The 6448-nt window shown below is 43.0% G+C and overlaps 1 protein-coding gene across 1 annotated transcript in view; it reads right to left on the minus strand.

Annotated features, from left to right (window-relative positions):
• zgc:194930 (uncharacterized protein LOC557813 homolog) overlaps positions 1-2574 on the minus strand; it is a 28639-nt gene extending 26065 nt beyond the window's left edge. The window contains exon 1 of the mRNA XM_060077018.1: positions 2314-2574. The gene's annotated coding sequence lies outside the window, so the exon portion shown is untranslated. The remainder of the gene's footprint in view (positions 1-2313) is intronic.
• Between the last annotated feature and the right edge of the window lie 3874 nt (positions 2575-6448).

The following is a 6448-nucleotide window of genomic DNA, read 5'->3' on the forward strand; positions in this document are numbered from 1 at the left end:
CCCAACAAACACACACCACACCCCAACAAACACACACAAACACCCCAACAAACACACACAAACAACCCAACAAACACACACAAACCCCCAACAAACACACACACCACACCCCAACAAACACACACACACACACACACACCACACCCCAACAAACACACACACCACACCCCAACAAACACACACAAACACCCCAACAAACAGAATACAGAACTGAACTACAGAACTGAACTACAGAACTGAACCACAGAACTGAACCACAGAAATGAACTACCGAACTGAACTACAGAACTGAACTACAGAACTGAACCACAGAACTGAACCACAGAACTGAACTACAGAACTGAACCACAGAACTGAACTACAGATCTGAACTACAGAACTGAACTACAGAACTGAACTACAGAACTACAGAACAGATCCACACAACTACAGAACAGAACCACAGAACTACGGAACATAACTACAAAACGACAGAACAGAACTACCGAACTACGGAACAGAACTACAGAACAGAACTACAGAACTGAACTACAAAACAGAACTAAAGAACTGAACTACAGAACTGAACTACAGAACTGAACCACAGAACTGAACCACAGAAATGAACTACCGAACTGAACTACAGAACTGAACTACAGAACTGAACTACAGAACTGAATCACAGAACTGAACTACAGAACTGAACTACAGAACTGAACAGAACTGAACAACAGAACTGAACCACAGAACTGAACTACCGAACTGAACTACCGAACTGAACTACCGAACTGAACTACCGAACTGAACTACAGAACTAAACTACAGAACTGAACTACAGAACTACAGAACTGAACTACAGAACTGAACTACAGAACTGAACTACAGAACTGAACTACAGCCAAATTGATGCTAACTTTGAGCTAAGAAGGTGAGGCCATCACAGACTGGGACCTCCTGAAAAGCACAAACAACAACAACCACAAAACAATAAGTCAGTCATAAGTCATGAGTGAATCAGTGAAGTTACCAGAGTGCCAACAGGCACCAATACTACATGAAGTAAATGCAACAACTTGAGACCACAACCTAACTTTACTTTAAAATGTTACGTCATTGTAAGACTCAAGCCTTCTGAACGTTTTGGTGGCTATGAAGTGCCTATTTTTCTCTGCACACTTATCCACTGGTACTGACAGGCTGGTATTTCCATACTGCAAATATTGAACCCTTACATCAATATATATTGGAGCTTCAAGTCAAACTAAAGGGAAGGTATGGACATGAGGTGAAGGACATTTGCCTCGCTCCCACAGGTAAAACTTTGACCAATGGAACATCATTTAATAAGCCCTATGCCTATATAAAATCGTTTTAATAGAACAAACACACACACACACACACACACACACACACACACACACACACACACACACACACACACACACACACACACACACACACACACACACACACATAGACAACACATAGCATATCTCTGATGTTGACATGTATACACTGTAGCCTGCGATGTCAATGACATCATGTACTCAAACATTTACCGTTGGAGGAGCTTTGGCCTTGTGCTGTGGTCAACTTAAAATGAATTGTCCTGTCAGTAATGGGATGATTACAGGCCCCACATAGTGAATAAAGCCCATTATTTTTAAATACATATTCATATTCATAACATGATTGAATGACTTTTAGGAATGTATACAAGCATGTGCACAAAATCTAAAATGAAAGACATACACACTAAACCAAGTGGTACCTACTGACTTAATACAAAAGCCATTCCCCTATAATAATTAACTTCTAGTTGAAGAAGCCCAATAGCATATGATCAAAGTGTTTTCGTTTTTTATTATTTAACATATATTTTACCATTTTAAATAAGTTGGTCATAACGATGATGAATAGCATGCATGCACAGTTTGATGTTTAAATTAAGCTTTAGACAGCATGTTGCCTCGCTCCCTGCAGAGCAGGGCTGTCTACCTGACTACCTGTCTACCTGACTACCTGTCTACCTGTCCCCCTGACTACCTGTCCACCTGACTACCTGTCTACCTGATTACCTGACTTTCTACATGTCTACCTGCCATATGGCAGCACACAGCGGCGTTCTGCCGTTATAAAGCCTGTAGGAATATACGGTAACACTCAAGAATATATATGTTTTAGCAGAGAGAGAGAGAGAGAGAGAGAGAGAGAGAGAGAGAGAGAGAGAGAGAGAGAGAGAGAGAGAGAGAGAGAGAGAGAGAGAGAGAGAGAGAGAGAGAGAGAGAGAGAGAGAGAGAGAGAGAGAGAGAGAGAGACCCTTATTAAACCTACCTGTTGCGCTAAACGAAGGTGTGGCCCGCTGCCCTAGGCATCAAGAGTCCCGGGAATAACGTAAGTGGTCATTAAAATTCGATGATATTCCGTTACAGATGTTGAAACAAACAGAAGAAAGAAGTTATTCACAGTGAATAACTTCATGGTCCCTCAGTAGAAGTAGACTGCTGGATTCAGCGGGTTTGTTGTGGTGCGTCGCTGTGATAGAGCCGTCCCCCACCCGTGACTCCTGGTCCCATGTCTCCACCAGGGTGTTTGAATGAGCCTCTAGGATCCAAGGGTCCGAGCGTACAGTGGGCGGCACCACTTCTTTCACTACCAATCGGTGATTGGTTGGTAGCGTGGAGAGGTACCGCCCCCTGGAGTCTGAGCTGGAATTAGAGCTCCCCCCTCCCCCCGCAACGATGACGATTACATCCGAAATCGGGAGTCCCAATTGTTTCTGCATAAAAGCATTACTCAAAGTTGTATAATTCTATTTGAAAGGAAATGATTGGATTATTTTCATATAAATGAATAGAAAAATTGTTTCTCTTTTTAAAATGTGATTCCTATAGAATATTTGAGTGCCAGTTGTTGAGAAATAACTGGTACAGAAGAGATTGTATTCAATCTGTCAAAGAGTGTTGAAGATAGCTTCCTGTCCTCGACCAGTGTTGACAGAGTAAGTAGGCCTACTGTAGCTATATGAATTGGAAACATTCAGTCCTGAGTTTAAACTAGTCAAGCAGCTTCTGTCTTGTCTGCCGGATTCTACTGGTCGGAAGTCAAGAAGATGAGTGTGTGTGTGTGTGTGTGTGTGTGTGTGTGTGTGTGTGTGTGTGTGTGTGTGTGTGTGTGTGTGTGTGTGTGTGTGTGTGTGAGTGTGTTCATGCCTCTGTGTGTTAATATGATATTGTGTGTTGCTAATAAGAAGAGTTTCCAGAAGCATTTCCAAGGCCGAGGACGGTCAGCGGCTGGTCACGATCCTTCACACATTGAGAGGGTGATCATGGTCATGTATTCATGACTATGACCCCTGAAACATCCTTTCCCCTGAGGCACAATGTCTACTTCTCTCCTCCGAGGGAAACTTAAGAGCGTGACTGACTGCAGCAGTGGACTCACCATGCATAACATAACCCTTCAAACTATCACGAGACCCGTCCACTGGTGGGGGGACATGACAGGCTGTCTCTGCACCTTCAAATACCTTTTTAAGTCAAGTCAACTTTATTCATACAGCGCGTTTCAGACACGACGCAGACTCAATGAACTCCACGTGAAATCATGTCATAGATGATATAAAGCCGGAATTCGAAGAGAGCACAAAATACATTTATTCTGCTCAGCAGGAAGCGAAGATGAACATGTAAACAACCCGTTTTTAACTTTGAATAAGGGTAGTCCGAGCTGGAGCAAGGCTCAGTCATTCAGGAGTTTTTTTCTGAATGCTGCTCTTCCATGTTTGGTTTTGACTCGAATGTACCCTGGCCCTAAACCGTTTAGTAATTTCTCGGAGAGCAGCAGTGTTGTGAAATCGATCCTCTGACATACACAGAGCCAACGCAGGGATTTGAGGATTTGTACGATGTGTTGAAATGTGTTGGTCTTTGTTCGAATTCTAGCCGCGGCATTCTGAACAAGCTGTAGCAGCTAAGAGCTTTTTCTGGAAATCCTGTAAAGAGACCATTACAATAATCAAACCTGATAGTAATTAAAACATGCACCAATTTTTCTATGTCTTGTTTTGACATGTTTGCTCTTAGTCTTGTTATGTTTTTTCAGATTGTATCACTGACTTGATGAGGCTCTTGAAATTCAGATCTGAATCCATTATAATATCAATATTTGTGTGTTGTGTGTCAGGGAGTCTATAGAGGGTGCCTCTCTCTATAGACAGCCTCTCTCTATAGACAGACTCTAGACAGACTCTCTCTATAGACAGACTCTCTCTATAGACAGACTCTCTTTATAGACAGACTCTCTATAGACAGACTCCCTCTATAGAGAGTCTCTCTATAGAGAGTCTCTCTATAGAGTGACTCTCTATAGAGAGAGCCTCTCTCTATAGACAGACTCTCTCTATAGACAGACTCTCTATAGACAGACTCTCTATAGACAGACTCTCTATATAGACAGACTCTCTCTATAGAGAGAGCCTCTCTCTATAGACAGAGCCTCTCTCCATAGAAGGAGGCTCTCTTTATAGACTGATGGAGGTGAGGTTTGTTTTCCCCAGCTGCGGTCAGCCTCACACCGTGCTCTTATCGGACCGGTACAGAGGCAGATTTTCTCGAGGGTGCGTTTTGCTTATCAGAAAGTGTTTTAACCTGTTCAATGACATATATGATATTCAACATTTTGAAATGAGGTTAAGTTTCCAGATGATCAGCAGAACTTGAGGGTGAGGGGTGGGAGCATTGAGGTGTCTTTCTTAAAAGAGTGCACTGGAATTCTCAGTGATGTACCGTTTTTAACAGCATTTGAGCTGACTTGTTTGTCAGGATAAAGAATATATCAATAAAAACACAGAAATAGTCTGATAGGGAAGGCTCTATCAGTCAATAAGTCTACATCGAAAAAATATAATTTTAAAGGTTCTTATCAAGAAAAGCATACATAGTCACTTGTGTTGTGTGAGCCCTTTTTAACGAGCCACCTTCTAAATGGATAAGATGGATTTTTTTCAGAGCAGGTAGGTGTAGTGATTAAAGGTTTCAGGGTCTACACTGTGCGTGCAATTATCTGTTTCCTGGCCTCTGAACAACCACGTTCTCTGCGGGAACAGAACAAACCTAATTGAGTTGTTTTGTGTTGCCGCTGTCCGTTTGGTCACAGAGGAGACGAGCTGGTCTGGGGTTTCGTGTCCTGTATATTTTAAAGGGGAGAGAGTGTAGATTTCCTTAGAGTGGGGAGTTGGACGGGTGATTTATATTCAACCCTCCTGCATAGGCTATACTGAGGAGAGCAGGGAGATGCAAAGACAAAAGTCAGAAAAAGCTTTGATTTAGCACACTGAGATGGCCATCGGATAAGGCTTAAAGATCCTATGAATAGAAAGTATGCAAAGTTTATGAAGTTCCTTTATGAATAATAATAATAATGATGGTAATAATATTCCATTATAACACATTCATTCATGCGTGCAGTAATGAACACATCAGAACAGTAGCACCTAAATCAATGCAGGATACATGATTTCATGCAGCGCCCTTGAATGTAAAACAAAGCACTTCTTGGAATGATGAACCAAACATAGATCTATTATATTAGAAGCAGCTCAACCCTTTATATCTCACCAGAGAGCAGCTGCTAGCACGCCACTCTTGGCTGGGATTCAGCTCGGTACATTGTCTGGTCGACAAAGCATCAGCTTTCAGACGTCACATATCAATGACTGCCCTCACACTCAGACGGCGCTGACGCGGCACGGGGGAACACCACCACAACCAGCTATGAAGCCACTGTAGGTCCCTGTGGCTCTGCCCTCTAGGGTGCCAGCAGCCCTCATGAGCGTGTGTGGACAGCTGGACGGCGTCTTTTGAGTTGGAGGCTTCGACTCTGAGGTGTGATGGAAGAGATCAGAATGTGGAGAGGAAGAGGAGGATGATGATGATGAACATTCTCCGTCACAACGTTCTTGGACATTGCACATATAGTTGTTAAACCTAGAACTGTGCACATACCATGGCCATTTTGCACGTTCCTCCACAACTGTACAACTGCTTTTATTTTAAAATTCCGACATCTTTAGTGCATTTTTTATTCTTTGTATATTCTGTATGTTTCTGATGTATTTGTAACAATGTTTGTTGCTCCATTCGACCTCGGTTGCTCGACTGGTCCCCTCCGGTCCAAGGCCCCAGGGGGGGAGGTGTACACCGGTTCATCGTGTGGAGACGGCTGGTCTAACCCGTGCACACTTATCACTCAACATGCAGCAGGTGTGCAGCCTCCCCAGACCCAGAGTCTAGTCTGACTGGGCCAGCTGTGGCTGCTTCAACCAGCCATCCTCCACACACTCCACACGAGTGGGTCTTAATGTAAATGTTTCAATGTTTTAGCAGTACTGCATACACCGGACTCCTTCAGGTCTGTGAACAGCTTCTACACTTTATGATGCAAAGTGTAGACCTGAAGTCCATTCACC

Source organism: Gadus macrocephalus, chromosome 17 (assembly GCF_031168955.1).
Source record: "Gadus macrocephalus chromosome 17, ASM3116895v1".
NCBI classification, from domain to species: Eukaryota; Metazoa; Chordata; class Actinopteri; order Gadiformes; family Gadidae; genus Gadus; species Gadus macrocephalus.